This window comes from Chiloscyllium plagiosum, unplaced genomic scaffold (assembly GCF_037043375.1).
Source record: "Chiloscyllium plagiosum isolate Xiang-an unplaced genomic scaffold, Cpla_swu_hap1 HiC_scaffold_42, whole genome shotgun sequence".
Classification (NCBI taxonomy): Eukaryota; Metazoa; Chordata; class Chondrichthyes; order Orectolobiformes; family Hemiscylliidae; genus Chiloscyllium; species Chiloscyllium plagiosum.
In genome coordinates, this window is record NW_028270180.1 from 21,762,063 (window position 1) to 21,785,461 (window position 23,399).

Below are 23,399 nucleotides of genomic sequence, written 5' to 3' on the forward strand. Positions count from 1 at the left end.
GATAACCTCCCAAATACAGCCATTCCCCTATCCTATCTCCATAAGATGAAACAAACTTAAAGTGCTATAAAGTGATATAAGGGCAGAAAGCCCTGGAGAAACTCAGTCGGTCCGGCAGCACCCTTGGAGAGAGAAAAACTACTAACATGTCAAGTCTCAGATGACTTCTATTCCAAAGGCAGGACATACCAGACTCAAATCATATCGAAAAAAAAATTCGAAAGAACAGCGAATGCTGTAAATCAGAAACAAAAACAGAAGTTGCTGGAAAAGCTCAGCAGCATCAGACCCAGACTCTGTTTTTCTCTCTCCACAGATGCTGCCAGACCTGCTGAGTTTCTCCGGCAGTATCAGTGTATATTCCTGTTTATGAAGCCTTGGCTGGCTTTAACCTCGTAACCGTTTTGTGTGTTACTGAAGAACACACAAATCCAACATAATAAAACAAAACCATTAACTACGGGAGCTGGGGTCCTGAAACAAAACCAGAAAGTGCTGGAGAAACTCAGCAGGTCTGGCAGCATCTGTGGAGAGAGAAACCGAGTTGACATTTCAAGTCCAGTGCAACTCTCCTTCAGAACCGATATTAACTCTCTCTCTCTTTCTACATTTCATTGAATGGGGAGAGGATAATTGTGCCTCACAAGCCAATAGTGCACTGTCCAATTCAGCCCCCACTATCTCCCACTTGGTTAAGTGAGCACCTCCCAGTGGTCCCTAGAAAGCAGCTGAGTCCCTGTGTAAATGCGCCCTGCATACACCATAGAGGGAGGAATATTCCTCCGGGATCTGATTTATGCACACGAGACTTTTTTTTTGCTGATTGAGAGACAATAATGACCTTTATTACTCTCAGCATTAAAGAGCAATGATACATCGCTGCAGTATCAATTTGACTTTTACAAAGAGTAACAGTTAATCCAACTGTGATGGACTCAGTCCATCAACCATAAAACAAAGATAAAGGGTTTTATGATGAGCAATTGAAGCTGAACATTAGGGTATAGTTTTAAATCCATTTCAGAATTCCTCTTGACAGGCTGTGGAGACAGAACATCTCAATATTCTTTATTGCATGTAATATAATAATTTCTAGAGCTGTATAGACCACATAATATATCCCCTTAAAATAATAAACAGAGGAGGACACCATTTTAAAATCAGTTGACTAATTTATTCTTTATGACTAACCTCCCTGAATTGCTAACTCCAATGCTTGGTAGTTTCCTCATGTTGATATTACTGAAGAATATGGACAGGATCTTACTCTGTCGTGACACACTTAGATTTATTGGTAATTCGTTCTAAGTCCCTTCATGGTAATTAAACTTGCTCATAGTTTAATCAGAAACAAAACAAACTGAGAGAACATGGGCGGCACGGTGGCACAGTGATTAGCACTGCTGCCTCACAGCGCCTGAGACCCGGGTTCAATTCCCGCCTCAGGCGACTGACTGTGTGGAGTTTGCACGTTCTCCCCGTGTCTGCGAGGGTTTCCTCCAGGTGCTCCGGTTTCCTCCCACAGTCACAAAGATGTGCAGGTCAGGTGAATTGGCCCTGCTAAATTGCCCATAGTGTTAGGTAAGGAGTAAATGTAGGGGTATGGGTGGGTTGCGCTTCGGTGGGTCGGTGTGGACTTGTTGGGCCGAAGGGCCTGTTTCCACATTGTAATGTAATCTAATCTAACATTCAGTGGGCCTGTGAGTCACTTCGAGGGATGGACTGTGGGTCCAAACTCTACCCCAGAGGCCTGTGTCCATCAGGTGGCATACAGTGAGCTATTCTGTCAGCTGCGCCACCTTCAAGAACGTGGGTGTGGTGAATCCAGATGTCGGGGTCAAACAGGAATCGGCATCATGCACTGTCTGAGAGGGGGTCACCCCAGGGGGAAATTTCCCCAAACTGTTGCATATTGACCAGAGGATTGGCTCCAAATAAAGTTAGCGGGGGGGGGGGGGGGGGGTATCTCTTCAAACTGGATTCCACAACACCAACAACATTGATTCAGGAATTAGGGGCCAACACAGTTGCTCAGTGATGAGCATTGCTGCCTCACCGTGCCAGGGAGCCCCGGTCTTAGGTGGTATGGAGATTGCACATTCTGTCTCCGGTTTCCTCCCGCACTCGAAAGATGTGCAGGTTAGGGTGGATTGGCTGTGCTAAATTTCCCATAGTGTCTAGGGATGTGCAGGCTAGATGGATGAGTCACGGGAAATGCAAGGACAAAGTAAGAGGTTGGGTCTGGGTAGGGATGCTGTTTGGAAGGTTGGTGTGGAATTGATGAGCAAATGGCCTGCTCCCCACCTCAGCAGCTTTGCCACCCCATAATCGGTCGATGAGGTCTCTCTTGGACAGAGTGGGCTTGGGATTCTTGTCTAGTTGCACCACTTTGCCCTTTGACCTGTGACCCAAACTTCAGAATTGATACAATGTGAATTGATAGCCCCCTCAAATTAGGCACAATGACCCCCCAGGCATGGGGAAATGGGGAAGATGATCAGACATTGGTGCTGAAAGGTACCTGATGGTGGCAACATTTGGAGAGGTTACACATTCTATGGAGAGATTATCACCAGTTCAGCATCTCATCGCTTTACAGAGTCAGAGCCATCCCTTTACACACCAGACACAATCCGTTTAGAGTCAGACCCCATCCCTTCACAGACCAGCTCCCCATCATTTTACAGACCAGCTCCCATCTCTTTATAGACCCAGCTCCCATCTCATTACAGACCAACTCCCATCTCATTACAGACATAGCTCCCAACTCTTTACAGACCAAGTCCCATCTCTTTACAGACCAACTCCCACCTCATTACAGACACAGCTCCCATCTCTTTACAGACCAGCTCCCACCCCTTTACAGACCAGCTCCCATCCCTTTACAGACCAGCTCCCACCCCTTTACAGACCAGCTCCCATCCCTTTACAGACACAGCTCCCACCCCTTTACAGACCCAACTCTCATCCCTTCACAGACACAGTTTCCATCCCATCACAGACCAGCTCCCACCCCTTTATAGACCAACTCCCATCCCTTTACAGACCAGCTCCCATCCCATCATAGACCAGCTCCCACCCCTTTACAGACCAGCTCCCATCCCATCACAGACCAGCTACCACCCCTTTACAGACCCAGCTCACACCCCTTTACAGACCAGCTCCCATACCATCACAGACCAGCTCCCATCCCTTCACAGACCCAGCTCCCATCCCTTTACAGACCAGCTCCCATCCCTTCACAGCATCCACGCCTTTACAGACCCAACTCCCATCCCTTTACAGACACAGCTCCCACCCCTTTACAGACCCAGCTCCCATCCCGTTACAGACACAGCTCCTATGCCTTTACAGACCAACTCCCATCCCTTCACAGACCCAACTCCCATCCCTTCACAGACACAGCTCCCACTCCTTTACAGACCCAACTCTCATCCCTTCACAGACACAGCTCCCACCCCTTTACAGACACAGCCCCATCCCTTCACAGACCCAGCTCCCAACCCTTCACAGACCCAGCTCCCATCCCTTTACAGACACAGCTCCCACCCCTTTACAGACCCAACGCTCATCCCTTCACAGACACAGCTCCCATCCCTTTACAGACCCAACTCCCATCTGTTTACTGACCAGCTCCCATCCCTTCACAGACCCAACTTCCATCCCTTTACAGACCCAACTCCCACCCCTTTACAGACCCAGCTCCCATCCCTTCACAGACACAGCTCCCATCCCTTTACAGACCCAACTCCCATCTGTTTACTGACCAGCTCCCATCCCTTCACAGACCCAACTCCCATCCCTTTACAGACCCAACTCCCATCCCTTTACAGACCCAGCTCCCATCCCTTTACAGACCCAACTCCCAACCCTTTACAGACACAGCTCCCATCCCTTTACAGACCCAACTCCCATCCCTTTACAGACCCAGCTCCCATCCCTTTACAGACCCAACTCCCAACCCTTTACAGACCCAGCTCCCATCCCTTTACAGACCCAACTCCCGTCCCTTTACAGACCCAGCTCCCATCCCTTTACAGACACAGCTCCCATCCCTTTACAGACACAGCTCCCATCCCTTCACAGACCCAACACTCATCCCTTTACAGACCCAACTCTCATCCCTTTACAGAACCAGCTCCCATCCCTTCTCAGACACAGCTCCCACCCCTTTACAGACCCAGCTCCCATCCCTTCACAGACCCAGCTCCCACCCCTTTACAGACCCAACTCCCATCTCTTCACAGACCCAGCTCCCACCCCTTTACAGACCCAACTCCCATCTCTTTACAGATCCAACTCCCATCCCTTTACAGACCCAGCTCCCATCCCTTTACAGACCAAATTCCCATCCCTTCACAGACCCAGCTCCCATCCCTTCACAGACACAGCTCCCATCCCTTCACAGACACAGCTCCCACCCCTTTACAGACCCAGCTCCCATCCCTTCACAGACACAGCTCCCTCCACTTTACAGATCCAACTCCCATCCCTTCACAGACCCAGCTCCCATCCCTTCACCGACACAGCTCCCACCCCTTTACAGACCCAGCTCCCACCCCTTCACAGACACAGCTCCCACCCCTTTACAGACCAGCTCCCATCCCATCACAGACCAGCTCCCATCCCTTTACAGACCAGCTCCCACCCCTTTACAGACCAGCTCCCATCCCTTTACAGACCAGCTCCCATCCCTTTACAGACCCAACTCCCATCCCATCACAGACCAGTTCCCATCCCTTCACAGATCCAACTCCTACCCCTTTACAGACCCAGCTCCCATCCCTTCACAGACACAGCTCCCATCCCTTTACAGACCCAACTCCCATCTGTTTACTGACCAGCTCCCATCCCTTCACAGACCCAACTCCCATCCCTTTACAGACCCAACTCTCAACCCTTTACAGACCCAGCTCCCATCCCTTTACAGACCCAACTCCCAACCCTTTACAGACCCAGCTCCCATCCCTTTACAAACACAGCTCCCATCCCTTTACAGACACAGCTCCCATCCCTTCACAGACCCAACTCTCATCCCTTTACAGACCCAACTCTCATCCCTTTACAGACCCAGCTCCCATCCCTTCACAGACACAGCTCCCACCCCTTTACAGACCCAGCTCCCATCCCTTCACAGACCCAGCTCCCACCCCTTTACAGACCCAACTCCCATCTCTTCACAGACCCAGCTCCCACCCCTTTACAGACCCAACTCCCATCTCTTTACAGATCCAACTCCCATCCCTTTACAGACCCAGCTCCCATCCCTTTACAGACCAAATTCCCATCCCTTCACAGACCCAGCTCCCATCCCTTCACAGACACAGCTCCCATCCCTTCACAGACACAGCTCCCACCCCTTTACAGACCCAGCTCCCACCCCTTCACAGACACAGCTCCCACCCCTTTACAGACCCAGCTCCCATCCCTTCACAGACACAGCTCCCTCCACTTTACAGATCCAACTCCCATCCCTTCACAGACCCAGCTCCCATCCCTTCACCGACACAGCTCCCACCCCTTTACAGATCCAACTCCCATCCCTTCACAGACACAGCTCCCATCCCTTCACAGACACAGCTCCCACCCCTTTACAGACACAGCTCCCACCCCTTTACAGACACAGCTCCCATCCCTTTACAGACCCAGCTCCCACCCCTTCACAGACCAGCTCCCATTCCTTTACAGACCCAGCTCCCACCCCTTCACAGACCAGCTCCCATCCCTTTACAGACCCAGCCCCCACCCCTTCACAGACCCAGCTCCCACCCCTTTACAGACCTAACTCCCATCCCTTTACAGACCCAGCCCCCACCCCTTCACAGACCCAGCTCCCACCTCTTTACAGACCAGCTCCCACCCCTTTACAGACCCAGCTCCCACCCCTTTACAGACCCAACTCCCATCCCTTCACAGACCCAGCTCCCACCCCTTTACAGACCCAGCTCCCACCCCTTTACAGACACAGCTCCCATCCCTTTACAGATACAGCTCCCACCCCTTTACAGACCCAGCTCCCACCCCTTTACAGACCAGCTCCCATCCCTTTACAGACCAGCTCCCACCCCTTTACTGACCAACTCCCATCCCATCACAGACCAGCTCCCACCCCTTTACAGACCAGCTCCCATCCCTTTACAGACCCAACTCCCATCCCTTTACAGACCCGCTCCCACCCCTTTACAGACCAGCTCCCATCGTTTTACAGACCAGCTCCCATCCCTTCACAGACCCAGCTCCCACCCCTTTACAGACCAGCTCCCATCCCATCACAGACCAGCTCCCATCCCTTTACAGACCAGCTCCCACCCCTTTACAGACCAGCTCCCATCCCTTTACAGACCAGCTCCCATCCCTTTACAGACCCAACTCCCATCCCATCACAGACCAGCTCCCATCCCTTCACAGACCCAGCTCCCACCCCTTTACAGACCAGCTCCCATCCCTTCACAGACCCAACTCCCATCCCATCACAGACCAGCTCCCATCCCTTCACAGACCCAGCTCCCACCCCTTTACAGACCAGCTCCCATCCCTTCACAGACCCAGCTCCCACCCCTTTACAGACCAGCTCCCATCCCATCACAGACCAGCTCCCATCCCTTTACAGACCAGCTCCCACCCCTTTACAGACCAGCTCCCATCCCTTTACAGACCAGCTCCCATCCCTTTACAGACCCAACTCCCATCCCATCACAGACCAGCTCCCATCCCTTCACAGACCCAGCTCCCACCCCTTTACAGACCAGCTCCCATCCCTTTACAGACCCAACTCCCATCCCATCACAGACCAGCTCCCATCCCTTCACAGACCCAGCTCCCACCCCTTTACAGACCAGCTCCCATCCCTTCACAGACCCAACTCCCATCCCATCACAGACCAGCTCCCATCCCTTCACAGACCCAGCTCCCACCCCTTTACAGACCAGCACCCATCCCTTCACAGACCCAGCTCCCACCCCTTTACAGATCAGCTCCCATCCCTTCACAGACCCAACTCCCATCCCATCACAGACCAGCTCCCATCCCTTTACACACCCAGCTCCCATCCCTTTACAGACCAGCTCCCATCCCTTTACAGACCAGCTCCCATCCCTTCACAGACCCAGCTCCCACCCCTTTACAGATCAGCTCCCATCCCTTTACACACCCAGCTCCCATCCCATCACAGACCAGCTCCCATCCCTTCACAGACCCAGCTCCCACCCCTTTACAGACCCAGCTCCCATCCCTTTACACACCCAGCTCCCACCCCTTTACAGACCAGCTCCCATCCCTTCACAGACCCAACTCCCATCCCATCACAGACCAGCTCCCATCCCTTCACAGACCCAGCTCCCACCCCTTTACAGACCAGCTCCCATCCCTTCACAGACCCAACTCCCATCCCATCACAGACCAGCTCCCATCCCTTTACACACCCAGCTCCCACCCCTTTACAGACCAGATCCCATCCCTTTACACACCCAGCTCCCACCCCTTCACAGACCAGCTCCCATCCCTTTACAGACCCAGCTCCCACCCCTTCACAGACCAGCTCCCATCCCTTTACAGACACAGCTCCCACCCCTTCACAGACACAGCTCCCATCCCTTTACAGACCCAGCTCCCACCCCATCACAGACCAGCTCCCATCCCTTTACAGACCCAGCTCCCACCCCTTCACAGACCAGCTCCCATCCCTTTACAGACCCAGCTCCCACCCCTTCACAGACACAGCTCCCATCCCTTTACAGACCCAGCTCCCACCCCTTTACAGACCCAGCTCCCACCCCTTTACAGACCCAGCTCCCACCCCTTTACAGACCCAGCTCCCACCCCTTTACAGACCCAGCTCCCACCCCTTCACAGACCCAGCTCCCACCCCTTTACAGACCCAGCTCCCACCCCTTTACAGACCCAGCTCCCACCCCTTTACAGACCCAGCTCCCACCCCTTCACAGACCAGCTCCCATCCCTTCACAGGGTCAGATTCCATCGCCTTACAGGGCTGGAACAAAGTAGCAGCTTAACCTGTAAATCACGCCTGCAGGTCCAACTGCTCCTGGATACCTCAACATGACATACCAAAATAATCAACAAACACATTTCCAGTTACCAACGGTCTGTTAAATGATTTTTTTGGCCACTGCAGACTGCTTGCCCTGTTATAGCACGAGGTGAATTCCACCTTGTCAATGTCAATGGGCTGGGTGCAGGACCTGGAAAGTTTTAGTCTTATGTAAACATGCTCCCTCCCAGCAGAAGTTCAGAACGTCCTTACCATCCAATACAAAGAAACGATTTGCCTCATTTCCTCTACAAACCTAGAGTCGTAGAGTCATAGAGTCATAGAAATGTACAGCATGGAAACAGACCTTTCAGTTCAAATTGTCCATGTGGACTGGATAGACAACATAAATCTAGTTCCACTTGCCAGCAGTTGGCCCATATCTCTCTAAATCCTTACTCTTCATATACCCATCCAGATACATTTTAAATGCTGTGATTGTACCAGCCTCCACCACTTCCTTGGGCAGCTCATTCCATACACATACCACCCTCTGCATGAAAATGTTGCCCCTTAGTACCCTTTTAAGTCTATCCCCTCTCACCCTAAACCTGTGCCCTCTAGTTCTGGACTCCCCCAACCCAAGGAAAAGAGATGGGATCTGGTCTGTAAAGTGATGGAAGCTGGTCCATTAAACATTGGGAGCTGGTCTGTAAAACGATGTGATCTGGTCTGTAAAACGATGGGAGCTGGTCTGTAAAACGATGTCTATTCACCCTCTCCATGCCCCTCATGATTTTATAAACCTCTGTAAGGTCACCCCTCAACCTCCGATGCTCCAGGGAAAACAGCCCCAGCCTAATCAACCTCTCCCTATAGCTCAAACACTCCAGCCCTGGCAACATCCTTGTAAATCTTTTCTGAACCCTTTCAAGTTTCACAACGTCTTTCCAATAGCAGGGAGGGAAAAGAAAACATGAACCAAGAGTTGTGGGAGAGTTGAATAAAATTACAACCATTGCCACAGCAAATGCTCACCCGTTCTACACAAAAACGGAATAAATGTAGACCATTCAGTTCTGACAGCCTGCTTTCCCATTCAGTAAGATTATGGCTGATCTGATTTTAACCTCTTTTTGAAACATCCTCCCGACAAACTTTCACCCTCTTGGTCATCAAGAATCTATCACCCTCTGCCTCACAAATATTTAAAGATGCTGATTCCACTATGTTTTGAGGAAGGGAATTCCAAAGACCATCTGAGAGAAAAAAAACGACAACTAACTATTTAAACAATGTCTTCTCTCAATCAAAATATTCAAACGCTGATGTGAAGTGCTTCACCTGGAAAAAGGAAGTCCCCAGAAAGGATAGTTTGTTCGGCCTTCAGATTGGGTCTGACTTGACCGATCTGATGGGATTGAGGGAGGATCTTGTCTGTATGACTCTCAGTCATGGAACCACAAAACCAGTTCTTATAAACCACTTCTTTGAGGGAAAAAAAACCTCTTGTGGCATGTTTTACCGGCCAATTCTCAAATGATGGCTAAAGTAGGTACTGCAGATACTGGAGATCAGAGTCTGGATTGGAGTGGTGCTGGAAAAGCACAGCAGGTCAGGCAGCATCCGAGGAGCAGGAAAATCAAAGTTGTATCCATTCCGGATGAAGGACTTTTGCCCGAAACGTCGATTTTCCTGCTCCTCGGATGCTGCCTGACCTGCTGTGCTTTTCCAGCACCACTCTAATCTACACCCACTTCTCAAGTGATGGCTGAGTGGGTTAGGAGGGGAGGACTGAACTCCCTCAGAAAGGATTTGGGATTCTTGCAAGAAAGTATTTCAAAATGGCGCAAGGCTTCGGAAATCGAAAGCGCAAAGAGACTTGGGAGTCCTAGTTCAGGACTGTCTTAAGGCTAATATAGCGGTTCAGTTTGCTATTAGGAAGGTAAATGCATTTGTTTCAAGGGGGCTGGAATACAGGGCTGGAATGGACGTGCTGAAGCTGTTTCAGGCTCTGGTCAAACTGCATTTGGAATATTGTGAGCAGTCTTGACCCCGATATCTAAGGAAGGATGTGCTGGCCTTGGAGGGGTTGCAGAAGAGGTTGACATGAATGATCCTGGCTTGTCATATGGGGAGCAGTTGAGGAGTCTAGGTCTGCTCACGATGGAGTTTAGAAGGATGTGGAGTGATTTGAATGAAACTTACAGGATACTGAGAGGCCTCATTAGAGTGGGCTTGGAGAAGGTGATTCCACTAGCAGGAGAGACTCGAACTTGAGAGTGCACCCTCAGAATGAAGGGATGACCCTTTAGAGCTGAGATGAGCTGTGGAAGCCAAGTCATTGAGCGCTTTTAAAATAGAGACAGAGGCTCTTGGTTGGTAAGGGAGTCAATGGTTACGGGGAGAAGACAGGAGAATGGGGTTGAGAAAGCAATCAGCCATGATTGAATGGCAGAGCAGATTTGATGGGCCAAATGGCCTCATTCTGCTCCTATATCTTACGGTCTTATAGACAGCAAGATTTAGGGCTGCGACTCAGCATCATCTCCTTACTCTTATACTCTTATGTCCCGATAATAAAACCCAGGATACTGTATTCTGTACAAACTGTTTCCTCTACATGTCCTGCCGCCTTCAATGATGTTCCAAAATTGGTAAGAAAGTAAAAAGAAACACCAAAATACAGAAAAAAAAGCAAAACAGAAATTCCTTTGAGAAAACAGAAACAGCAGGTCTGGCAGTATCTGTGGAGAGATACTCACAGTGCCAGGGACCTGGGTTCGATTCCAGCCTCGGGTGCCAGCCTGTGTTGAGTTTGTGCATTCTCCCCATGTCTGCGTGGGCTTCCTCCCACAATCCAAAGATGTGCAGGTCAGAGTGAATTGGCCGTGCTAAATTGCCCATAGTGTTCAGGGATGTGTAGGCTAGGTGCATTAGTCAGGGGTAAATGTAGAGTAATAAGGGAGGAGAATGGGTCTGGGTTGGATACTCTTCGGAGAGTCAGTGTGGACTTGTTAGGCCGAATGGCCTGGTTCCACACTGTAGGGATTCTATGATTCGATAATGAAAGCAAAGTTAACATTTCGTCCAGTGACCCTTCTTTCGGACTGGGGCTTCAGTTAAGAGTAACTCTGCTTTCTCTCCACAGGTGCTGCCAGACGCGCTGAATCTTCCCAGTGATTTCTGTTTTCGTTTTTGAAAGAATTTGTCAAGAGGAAGTAGGGAGCCTTCACAGGGATATTGCCAACGGAGGTAAGAGGTAAATGTACATTTTGAATGAATGATGATTTATTGTATCATTAAATCCCTACTGTGTGGAAAAAGGCCATTAGGCCCATTGAGTCCACACTGACCCACCCCATCCCTGTAACCCTGCATTTCCCATGGCTAACCCACCTAGCCTGCACATCCCTTGACACTATGGGCAATTTAACCTGGCCAAACCACCTAACCTGCACACCTTTGGACTGGGGGAGGAAACACAGGGAAAATGAGCAAACTCCACACAGTGGCTGGAATCAAACCTGGGTCCTTGGCATTGTGAGGTAGCAGTGCCAACCACTGAGCCACCATTCACCCCCCCCCACAACCAAATGCAACAAAATGCAGTTAAAAAACATTTAATTTGTCGCCATAATCCGGTGCCATTTTGACAGTTTAAGAATGAGAGAAAACAAAAAGGTATTCTGAGCTGGTTCAGAACCAAAACTGCCTCGCCTCACCCAGCTAACACCGAAATAGAGAGAGGCTGGAAAAACTAAACATCACAGAGAGATTGCAAAATGCAGAGGGATAAGGGCCACCTGATATATGAATCATAGAAAATAAAGAGTACTGTAAATGGGCATTTAACCAAATCCTGCTGCCAAATTCTGAAGGGAGTGAAATACTCCAACAATTCGAAGAGCAGGGGGAGAATTTCACAACGCCTGTCCCCAGAAGGCAACCCTTAACCAACGTCCCAAAGAGACACATTGTCACACTGCTGTTCCTGGATATTTGCTGTCAGGCTGCAACACTGTTTTGCCCATGTCAGTGCTACAGCACTAAGGAACATCCTGTCCTGGCGAACAGCGCTTTGATAAAGTGGAAACCCCTTCCACACTGTTTTGCCCCCTGTTGTTAAAACCTTAACACGCGGTTTCCTACCCTCCCTAGGCAGCACTTGGGCACTGAGTGGATTCATATGTAAATCTCTGCACAGCCGTTGGCTGATGCTCAATGAAACTTGGCAGAAGGATCAGAGGGGATACTGACAACTCAAACACGTACTTCCGAACTTGGATGTGTAATTAATTGGAGTTCTAGAGTTTCACGAGAAGGAGTGGCTCCCTGTCAGACACTGAAACTAGTTGTTGAGCTGAGATCAGGATAGACGAGAGGCCAAGAGCTTTGTATCTCAAGTTATATTCCCAAGAGTCGCAGTCAAGTCACAAAGTGAGTACTCTATGCAAATCTTGTTTCCTTGCAAATGATTGATTGTTTTTTTTTTATTTTAGAATAGAGGTGCAGTGGGTTCACGTCAGAATGTTGCTGCAGCGCAGAGTTTTACTGATCCTGCTGCATTCCAGAGTGAAAACATTCAGGAATTCAATACAACAGACATAGACAATGATCCACTAGCCAGGTGTTACTCCAATTCTATTCTCACCAGAAGATAGGTGAAGTTGGAGATTTGTTCTGAACGCTGTGGCTATTCAGTTATCCCACAGAGGGGAATGTGACAGCATGTCAAGGGCAGGGTATGCAGAATTATTCAGTTATCGCACAGAGGGGAGTGTGACAGCATGACAGGAGCAGGTATGCAGAATTACTCAGTTATCCCACGGAGGGGAGTGTAACAGCATGTCAAGGGGCAGGTATGCAGAATTTTTCCCATTCAGGTTCACTTCCTCTTGCCTGTCTCTTTAGGATTAAGTGAAAAATTACACAGTACCAGGTTATAGTCCAACCGGTTTATTTAGAAGCACTAGTTATCGGAGCGCTGCTCTTTCATCAGGTAGCTAGTGGAGCAGGATATTAGGACACAGAATTTATAGTGATAGATCAAAGTGTCATCCAACTGAAGTGATATATTGAACAAACCTAGATTGCTGATAAGTCTTTCATCTTTTAGAGTGGGTTGCAGGTTTCAAGTCAATAATATGTATATCCCAGAACTTCTTTCAAGTCGTATTCCCGAGACAACTTAAGGTTTTATTAAAAAAAAGTGATATCTCAGCTCAATGTATTAAGCATGTGAGGTTAGACTCTGTCTGTATCCCAACCATGAGTCAGACTGGTTCTAATCCAAAGGAGAAATTTATAAAATGTCATATGGATTATGAAAAATATTGCCTGCCTACAGATTGTGTGCTTTTTGAACAAAATAGTCTGTATCTGCAACTACAATTCTGCCAATACAAATTCACCCCATTGACTTCTACATGTGTGTGCATGCATGTGAAGGAGAGAGAGATAGAGAGTGTGTGTGTGTGGGAGAGAGAGAGATTGTGTGCATTTGTGTGGGGAGCGGAGAGAGGGAGAGAGTGTGATTATATCAATTTGGTTCCATTATCTCCCTCTCAGACAGAAATTGGTTGTTGATGGATGGGATTAGGTGGGGGGCGGGGGGGGAGGAGGAGAGGGGGGAGAGGACAGTGGAAGGGAGCATTCATAAAACCATGAGATGTAGGAGCAGAAATTAGGCCATTCAGCCTATCGAGTCTGTTCTGCCTTTCAATCATGGCTAATAGGTTTTTCAGAGCTGTAAATGTGTTGCTGGAAAAGCGCAGCAGGTCAGGCAGCATCCAGGGAACAGGAGAATCGACGTTTCGGGCATAAGCCCTTCTTCAGGAATGAGGAAAGTGTGTCCAGCAGGCTAAGATAAAAGGTAGGGAGGAGGGACTTGGGGGAAATTTGATAGGTGGAAATTTGATAGGTGGAAAGAGGTCAAGGTGAGGGTGATAGGTTAGACTGGGGTGGGGGCGGAGAGGTCAGGAAGAAGATTGCAGGTTAGGAAGGCGGTGCTGAGTTCGATGGATTTGACTGAGACAAGGTGGGGGGAGGGGAAATGAGGAAACTGGTGAAATCCGAGTTCATCCCTTGTGGTTGGAGGGTTCCTAGGCGGAAGATGAGGCGCTCTTCCTCCAACCGTCGTGTTGTTGTGGTCTGGCGATGGAGGAGTACAAAGACCTGCATATCCTTGGTGGAGTGGGAGGGGGAGTTGAAGTGTTGAGCCACAGGGTGGTTGGGTTGGTTGGTCCGGGTGTCCCAGAGGTGTTCTCTGAAACGCTCCGCAAGTAGCCGGCCTGTCTCCCCAATATAGAGGAGGCCACATCGGGTGCAGAGGATGCAATAGATGATGTGCGTGGAGGTGCAGGTGAATCTGTGGCGGATATGGAAGTTTCCTTTGGGGCCTTGGAGGGAGGTGAGGGGGGAGGTGTGGGCGCAAGTCTTGCACCTCCTGCGGTTGCAGGGGAAGGTGCCGGGAGTGGAGGTTGGGTTGGTGGGGGGTGTGGATCTGACGAGGGAGTCACAGAGGGAGTGGTCTTTACGGAAAGCTGATAGGGGAGGGGAGGGAAATATATCCTTGGTGGTGGGGTCCGTTTGGAGGTGGCGGAAATGACGGCGGATGATGCGCTGTACATGGAGATTGGTGGGGTGGTAGGTGAGGACCAGTGGGGTTCTGTCCTGGTGGCGGTTGGAGGGGCGGGGCTCAAGGGCGGAGGAGCGGGAAGTGGAAGAGATGCGGTGGAGGGCATCGTCGACCACGTTGGGGGGGGAAATTGCGGTCCTTGAAGAAGGAGGCCATCTGGTTTGTACGTTTTTGGAACTGGTCCTCCTGGGAGCAGATGCGGTGGAGTCGAAGGAAGTGGGAGAATGGGATGGCGTTTTTACAGGGGGCAGGGTGGGAGGAGGTGTAGTCCAGGTAGCTGTGGGAGTCGGTCGGTTTGTAGTAGATGTCCGTGTTGATTCGGTCGCCCGAGAAATAGGTTTTTCAACCCCATTTTCCCACTTTCTCCCCGTAACCTTTGATCCCCTCAGCAATCAAGAACTTATCCGTCTCGGTTTTAAATATACTCAATGTCCTGGCCTTCACATCCTTCTGTGACAGTGAGTTCCACGGGTTCACCACTCTCCGGCTGAAGACATTTCTTCTTATCTCGGTTCTAAGGGTCTTCTCTTCTAACGATGTGCCCTCGGGTCCTAGTCTCTCTGACCAATGGAAACATCTTCCCAATGTCCACATCTCTATGACTGATTCTATAACTCTGTAGCACCATTATCTTACTGAGCAGCCTCCTGTGAGGCACCTTATCAAAGGCCTTCTGGGAGTCCATGCAAGTAACATCCATTGGCTCTCCTTGGTCTAACCTGCTCGTTATGTCCTCAAAGAATTCTAGCAGCTTTGTAAGGCATGACCTCCCCATGATGAAACCATGCTGACTTGGCCCTGTTTTACCATAGGGGAGAAAGTGAGGTCTGCAGATGCTGGAGATCAAAGTTGAAACTTTATTGCTGGAACAGCACAGCAGGTCAGGCAGCATCCAGGGAACAGGAGATTCGACGTTTCGGGCACAGGCCCTTCTTCCTGAAGAAGGGCCTGTGCCCAAAACGTCGAATCTCCTGTTCCCTGGATGCTGCCTGACCTGCTGTGCTGTTCCAGCAATAAAGTTTCAACCTGTTTTACCATACACTTTCAACTATTCAGAAACCTTATCCTTCACAACAGACTCTAAAATCTTACCAACAGCTGGGGGGGGTGGGGGGGGGAGTGGTGGAGATGGGGGTGGTCAGGCTAATTGACCTATAAATTCCCATCTTTTTCCTGACACCCCTCTTAAAAAGGGGGATTACAGTAGTGCTTTTCCAGTCATAGAATCCCAACAGTGTGGAAACAGGCCATTCAGCCCAATAAGTCTACATTGACCCTCTGAAGAGTAACCCATCCAGACCCATTCCCCTACCTGATTATCCTATATTTACCCCTGACTAATGCACCTAACCTACACATCCCTGGACACTAAGGCAATTTAGCACGACCAATTCACGTAACCTGCGCATCTTTGAATTATGGGAGGAAACCGGTGCACCCGCGCAGACACAAGGATAATGTGCAAGCTCCACACAGTCACCTGAGGCTGGCATCAAACCCAGTTCAGGCACGATGTTGGTGCCAGTAGGATTTGCATTTTCAGAGTGCGGAGCTCATTTATAGAAAGACAAGTCAGTAAAACTGCTGAATGAAACTTACTGGCATAAACTGAAGACAAAAAACGCTGGAAATCACCACGGGTCGGACAGCATCCATGGATGACCCACTGTGATTTCCAGCATCTTTTTTGTTTTAGATTAGATTCCCTACAGTGTGGGAACAGGCCCTTCGGCCCAACCAGTCCATACTGACCATTTCCCTCTGACTAACACATTTAACACTACGGGCAATTTAGCATGGCTGATTCACCTGACTTGCACATCTTTGTGACTGTGGGGGGAAACCGGAGCACCCGGAGGAAACCCACACAGACACGGGGAGAACGTGCAAACTCCACACAGTCAGTCGCCCGAGGCTGGAATTGAACCTGGGACCCTGGTGCTCTGAGGCAGCAGTGCTAACCACCGAGCCACCGTGCCATTCCAGCAGCTGTAGAAATGTGCTCCTATGCTGGTGTAACTGGTTTCTTACACTGCGAAGTGGAGGTCCAGGATATGTGTTTCCCAGCGTTACTGGGCTTGCCCTCTGCAGTTAGGTCTCCCCCGGGCTTGGCCGTTCTGATCCACAAGATCCAACTCAGCTTGCTCACCTCAGAGCCGAGGAGATCTCTCCTCAGTACCTGCTGCTGCTGTACTGAAACCACTTGAGGGCCCGGTACGTAGGTATACTTTGATTTGGGGGAATCTTCCATTTTTTTCAAATTTTACAAACTGAACCTGAAGCACTGGGCCTGACGATTTCACTGTTTCACACACATCCCCTGTAGCCCGGGTGGGAGTAACCACCCTCTGAGCTCATGTAAGTTTCCCTTCAATGGCTTTAAATGGGGAGGGCAGACTACAGAGACTGCATTTGCTTGCCTTTCAGGAGATCTTTTAAGGCGAGACCTTTTACTGCGCCGAAGGTGATTAAAGGACTTGACTGGGTGGAATTACAGTTGGGTGAGTTTTGAACGGTGGGGTTAAAAATCGTCAGAAGGCTGTCAGAAGTAATATCCTCTTTGTAAAGCTGAATTGAAATAGGGAATCTTTTCCTGAAAAAGTGACTGAGATCAGCAGTTCAATCGGAAATGCTAAACCTGAGAGTGATAGACTTTTGCTGGTCAAGCGGCATGAAGGACAGGTAAATGGAGTTAAGAGACAGATTATCCATGATCTAACTCAATGGTAGAACAGTCTTGAACCTCAGTAGTGCTTGTAATGAGTTCTGATAGGTGGACCTCACAGAATATGAGTTCCCTGATTGGGGCTGTTAACTTGGTCCAATCAGGGAGCCCTGGCTGACTCTGTTGACTCTGAGAGCTAGCTCTGATGAAGTCAGACCAATGTCCGTGTACATGTGACTTGGTGACAGGATCCCAGTTATATCCAGTTGTATGGCCTCTTCATGTGTTGTTGATCAAACTATTCTGGAGCCATGATCAGGATCAGAGCTGTCCCTGGACAATGGTTGAAGTGATAAAATTCTTCTTTATGAACACCCAGTCCTGGATCTTACAGGTGCAGTCCTCCAGCTATCTCCTGTGCTTGGGAACGCTGAAACATATCATTCCATCAAATCCCCACAGAGCGAAAACAGGCCATTTGACCCAACAAGTCCACACCAACCTTCGAAAGAGTATCCCACACAGACCCATTCCCCAACCCAGTTACTTTACATTTCCCCTGACTGATGCAACTAACCTACACATCCCTGAACACTATGGTCAATTTAGCGTGGCCTATCCACCCTAACCTGCACATCTTTGGACTGTGGGATGAAACCGGAGCACCCGGAGGGAACTCACGCAGACACGGGGAGAATGAGCAAACCTTACACAGGCAGATGCCTGAGGCTGGAATCAAACCTGGGTCCCTGGCGCTTTGAGGCAGCAGTGCTAACCACTGAGCCACCATGCTGCCCAATTTAAGACACTGCATTCTATCAAGGTGGATCCTATTTGGAGGAACCCCACATCATTCAAATACACACATTGAAGATTATTCAATGCAAGTTAGCTTTAGACCTTCTAGGAGAAAGTGAGGGCTGCAGATGCTGGAGATCAGAGCTGAAAATGTGTTGCTGGAAAAGCGCAGCAGGTCAGGCAGCATCCAAGGAGCAGGAGAATCGATGTTTCGGGCATGGGCCCTTCGTCAGGAATGAGGAAAGTGTGCCAAGCAGGCTAAGATAAAAGGTAGGGAGGAGGGACTTGGGGGAGGGGTGTTGCAAGGGGATGAACTCAGATTTCCCCAGTTTCCTCATTTCCCCTCCCCTCACCTTGTCTCAGTCCCAACCCTCGAACTCAGCATCACCTTCCTAACCTGCAATCTTCTTCCTGACCTCTCCGTCCCCACCCCCACTCCGGCCTATCGCCCTCACCGTGACCTCCTTCCACCTATCGCATTCCCAACGCCCCTCCCCCAAGTCCCTCCTCCCTACCTTTTATCTTAGCCTGCTGGACACACTTTCCTCATTCCTGAAGAAGGGCTCATGCCCGAAACGTCGATTCTCCTGCTCCTTGGATGCTGCCTGACCTGCTGCGCTTTTCCAGCAACACATTTTCAGCTTTAGACCTTTCCAAGGAACCTCTGCGGCGTTCTTTGTGGTCAGAAAAATGTCGGGAACACCACCAAGAACTCTTTATTGGGTTCACTGAATAGATCAAAGTATTTGCTTCAAGAAATCTCAAGGCTTGGTGGACTGTGCTTAGAGGGTTGGATGTCCGATAAGCATCCTCACAATCCTGGATCTGCTTCAAGATGATTTGATGACAATTGTGTTGAATGGAAGATCCCCAATAAACAGATCAGCAGGACAGTGTGGTCGCCCCCATTCTACTTACAACCTGAGTGGCTGTGTTCCCATGTATCTCCTAGTTTGTAATGGTCATGGGTTCGGAAGGTGGTACCTTAAGGATCTTTGGTGGATTGCTGCAGTACATCTCGTAGCTGGTACACACTGCTGCTACTGAGCGTGGCTGGTGGAGGGACTGGATGTTGATAGTGATGGACCTGGTGTCAAACAAATAAGCTGCTGTGCTCTGATGGTTGTGAAGGTTCTTGGCAAGTCATTGAATTTAAATTATCAATAGTTTAAAATTAAATTTGAATTGGTTCGAAATTTGGAGGAGATCAAATTTTACCGTTTTATCCCAAGAATGATAATCACACAACTCTATGTAAACGCAGCACCTAAAACGAGTAAGGTTCCCCTTTATGAAACCATTCAGCACAAGAAATTCTAGGACGTCTGAACTCCGAGAATTCAACCTTAGGGCGTCCTATTGGGTCCGATGTGGGTTGAGACCAAAGTTCACTCACCACAAACCAGTAATTCGTGTAATTCCTCAGGGAAGTGATCAATGTGTCAAATTCTTTGTACGTTTTGAAACAAGACAATCAAGCTCACTTACAAAATATCCGAGGACTTGCAACACAAACCCAGTTACTGTGAATTTGTTTTCGCAACATTGTATTAAGACAAAGTCCACTTTGTCAACATACGTACTCGATGTTGCTATTACATGTGAATCAGTCTGTGTAAATTTGCCACAGCAACAATATTTGATAAAATGCAGAACTGATTCATTGCTCTACTGTTCTTTTCATTTCCTTATTCCTCTGAGGCTTTTAGGTCACTTACCGAAGGGAGGGCATCCACGGAGAGACATAGATCTGATAGAAATTCATAAAATCTTGAAGGGACATCGAGAAGGTGAATAGCCAAGGTCTTTTCCACAGGGTTATGGGAATCCAAAACTAGAGGGCGTAGGTTTAAGGTGAGAGGGGAAAGATTTAAAAGAGAGCTAAGGGGCTACATTTTCACACAGAGAGTGGTGCATGTATGGAATGAGATGCCAGAGGAAGAGGAGGCGACTACAATGACAATGTGTAAAAGGCACCTGGATGGGTATGTGAATAGGAAGGGTTTAGAGGGAGTTGGGCCAAATGCTGGCAAATGGGACGAGATTAATTTAGGATATCTGGTCAGCGCAAACAAATTGGACCAAAGGGTCTGCTTCTGTACTGTACATCTCTATGATTCCATGATACGTTGATCAGATGAATGTTCGGCATTTACTCACATTCTCTCTTCATACATGCTGCTGGGACCTGCTGAGTATTTCCAGCACCTTTCGTTTTCTGCAGCTGTTACTTCTAGCTAATACTGCCAGGAGATCTGGTCTCATGAAGCCACACTCATCTGAACGTATGTTTCAAATGAATCAATTTAACCAGAATTCACAAAGACAGTGAGTTCATTAATTACTACACAAGAGAATGAACACTAACACGACACTGATTGTAAGTGAGAGGTGAGTCCACAGAGACAGACGTTAAGATAAACAGGTATATGGTTCAGTCTCTGGTTTGTTTGCACAGAGAAGATATTTGAGTGTTGCAGCTATTGCAATGAAAGTTACTGGTAGCATTGTCGTTGATTAATCAGTTTCACAATCCCATTCCCCTTTGCCTGACTGTTAGAGCTCAGAGCGAGAGACTTTACCTGTAGCGCAGGGGTAACATGGGATAGTTCTTGAACTCAAACCTTCACATGAGCTCTGGTAAACTGGTAAACTGGCACCCCGCTGAAGAGTTAACAAAACACAGTTTGGAATTAACAGCTGAAAATACTCATAGTATTTCAGGGCTCCAACCTATAATTGAAAAACCACCTGCAAAGGATCTGAATTTAATTTTTCTTCAGAAAAATGTCATCTTGAACAATTCTAGAGTGGGTGCAGAAGCAGGGGATTTGGGACCATATGTGCACAGATCACAGAATTCTTACCATGTGGAAGCAGGCCATTCAGCCCATCAAATCCACAACAACCCTCCAAAGGGCATCCCACCCAGGCACACCTGCCTACCCTATTCTTGTAACCCTGCATTTCCCATGGCTAACCCACCTGGCCTGCGCATCCCTCAACACTATGGGACAATTTAGCATGACCAATCCACCTAACCCGCACATCTTTGGACTGAGGGGAAACCAGAGCCCCCAGAGGAAACCCACACAGAAACGGGGAGAATGTGCAAACTCCACACAGTTGCCCAAGGCTGGAATCGAACCCAGGCTCCTGGTGCTGTGAAGCAGCTATGCTAGCCACTGAGCCACCGTGCCACCCATTGAATTATTGAAAGTGGCAGGATAGTGGAGACAGCAGTATATAAAGCAATTAATGTAGTGTTCTCGGCTTTATTAGTAGGGACATAGAGTACAAGAGCAGAGAGGTGTGCACATGACACTTGTTAGACCTCAGCTGGAGTATTATGTATAGCTATGGGCACCACATTATAGGAGGAGAGAGAGATACATTGGAGAGAGGGCAGAAGTGGTTTACTAGAATAGTTCCAGGATGGGGAGCGTTAGTGGTGAGGATAGATGAAAGAAGTTGGGACTGTTCTCCTTGGAAAGATGAAAGCTGAGAGAAGATTTGATAGAGCAAGCTCAATAGAGTAGATAGGGAGAAAATATTCCTGTTCATGATTTAAAATGCTTTGGAAAAGAAGCAAAGGTGAAGTGAGGAAACACATTTTTTTCACTCATTGAAAACGGAATGCAGCATCTGGAAGTGTAGTGGAGGCATGTTCTGTTGGGACATTCAAGAAGGAATTGGATAATTATTTTGTTGGAAATGGTATGCAGGGGTATGGGAAAAAGGCAGGAACTTGGCACTAGAGAATGGGCCGAAAGGCCTCCTTCTGCTTCTCCAGTGGTCCCCAGCCTCACAGATACCAGTCTTCCATCAATTCATGTGTTATTGAGAAACAGTTGGAGACACTGTTTACCACAAAGGCTTCGGACCCTGACAATATTCCGGCAATAGTACCGAAGACCTGTGCCCCAGAGCTTGCTGTTCCCCTAGTGTAATACTCACCTTTTCATTTTGTGGGAGCCTGTTCCGAACTGTGTGCTAATGTAGGACAGTGAGCGCAGGAATGATACACAATGGGATTTGGCGATAGGTTAGGATCTACGAAGCAAGAGCTTTGGTGAGCTTAGGGTTTCTAAGGGGACATGGTGAGAGATCAGGCAGGAAAGCAGCCGTGTTCAGTACAAAACAGGAACAGAAACACAGTGGAGAGTGACGGCCTGACAGTTCAGGAAACTACAATGGTCTTCCCAGTCACATCTAACCAAATCATGGCAGAAAATGTCACTGGAAATTTTGAGATATCCTGGATAGGAGTTGAGTTTTTGGAATAGAGACAACTCCCTGACTTCAGGATCAGATGGGAGTCAGAACCCCAAATTCACCAAATAGCTAATTATTAACCACAGGACCATTATTAAAGAGGGGGCAGGCACATGCTGCTCAAGGGCTAATAGGAGACCCCCAGCTGGGGCCTGGTATTAAGAATCTGATGATAATCATGAAAACATTGTCGATTGTCAGGAAAAGCCCATCTGGGGTTCACTCATGTCCTTCGAGGGAAGGAAACTGCCATCCTTACCTGGTCTGGCCAACATGTGACTCCAGACCCACAGCAACGTGGTGAACTCTTAACTGCCCTCTGGGATGGGCGATGAATGTTGAGAGTGTGTTGCTGGAAAAACACGGCAGGTCAGACAGTATCCGAGGAGCAGGAAGATCGCATTTCAGGCCGAAGCTCTTCATCAGGAATGAGCAATAATTGCTGACCCACTCAGCAACGCCCTCATCCTGTGAAGCAACAAAAAAGCACCAGAGGAGATGAAGCCTGTAGCTCAGGTGAGACAGCTAGAGAGGTGCCACTGTTTCCAGCCTCACATTGTTAAAACTTTTAACTGTAAAGTGACCCTCAGCAGTTGGACCACCATTGTGGAGGAGGAGCCTGCCCCATATAGCAGCTTGTGGGTTTGGTTCAAATGAAGCCAGATAGGCAGACAAGGCCTCAAAGCCTGCCTGGAGTACTTATCACCCCTGTCCGCCCATGCGGGCCATCAGGAGACTTGCAGACTACAGGCCTACCTCAGACTTGAGGAGCCTGCAGGCCCACTGCTCAGTAATCTGCCTTAATAGACTCCTCAACCTGCTCAATAAATTACCTGGTTCTTGGGTGAGGTGAGAAAAAGCCAATATGTTTGGGGGGGAGGTGATATTTGGGTGTTGGGTGACAGTGGCACACTGGAAATATCACTGGGCCTGTAAATCAAAGGTGCAGACTACACTTTGGGGCACAGTGTCAAATCCCAGCCATGACCACTGGTGGGATTTAAGCTCACCTAATGCACCTGGAATCAAAA

At 48.9% G+C, this 23,399-nt stretch overlaps 1 protein-coding gene across 1 annotated transcript in view; it reads left to right on the plus strand.

Moving 5' to 3' along the window:
• The window catches only part of slc28a1 (solute carrier family 28 member 1), a 113,307-nt gene that overhangs the window by 18,601 nt on the left and 71,307 nt on the right, over positions 1–23,399 (plus strand). The window contains exon 2 of the mRNA XM_087982232.1: positions 11,142–11,245. The gene's annotated coding sequence lies outside the window, so the exon portion shown is untranslated. The remainder of the gene's footprint in view (positions 1–11,141; positions 11,246–23,399) is intronic.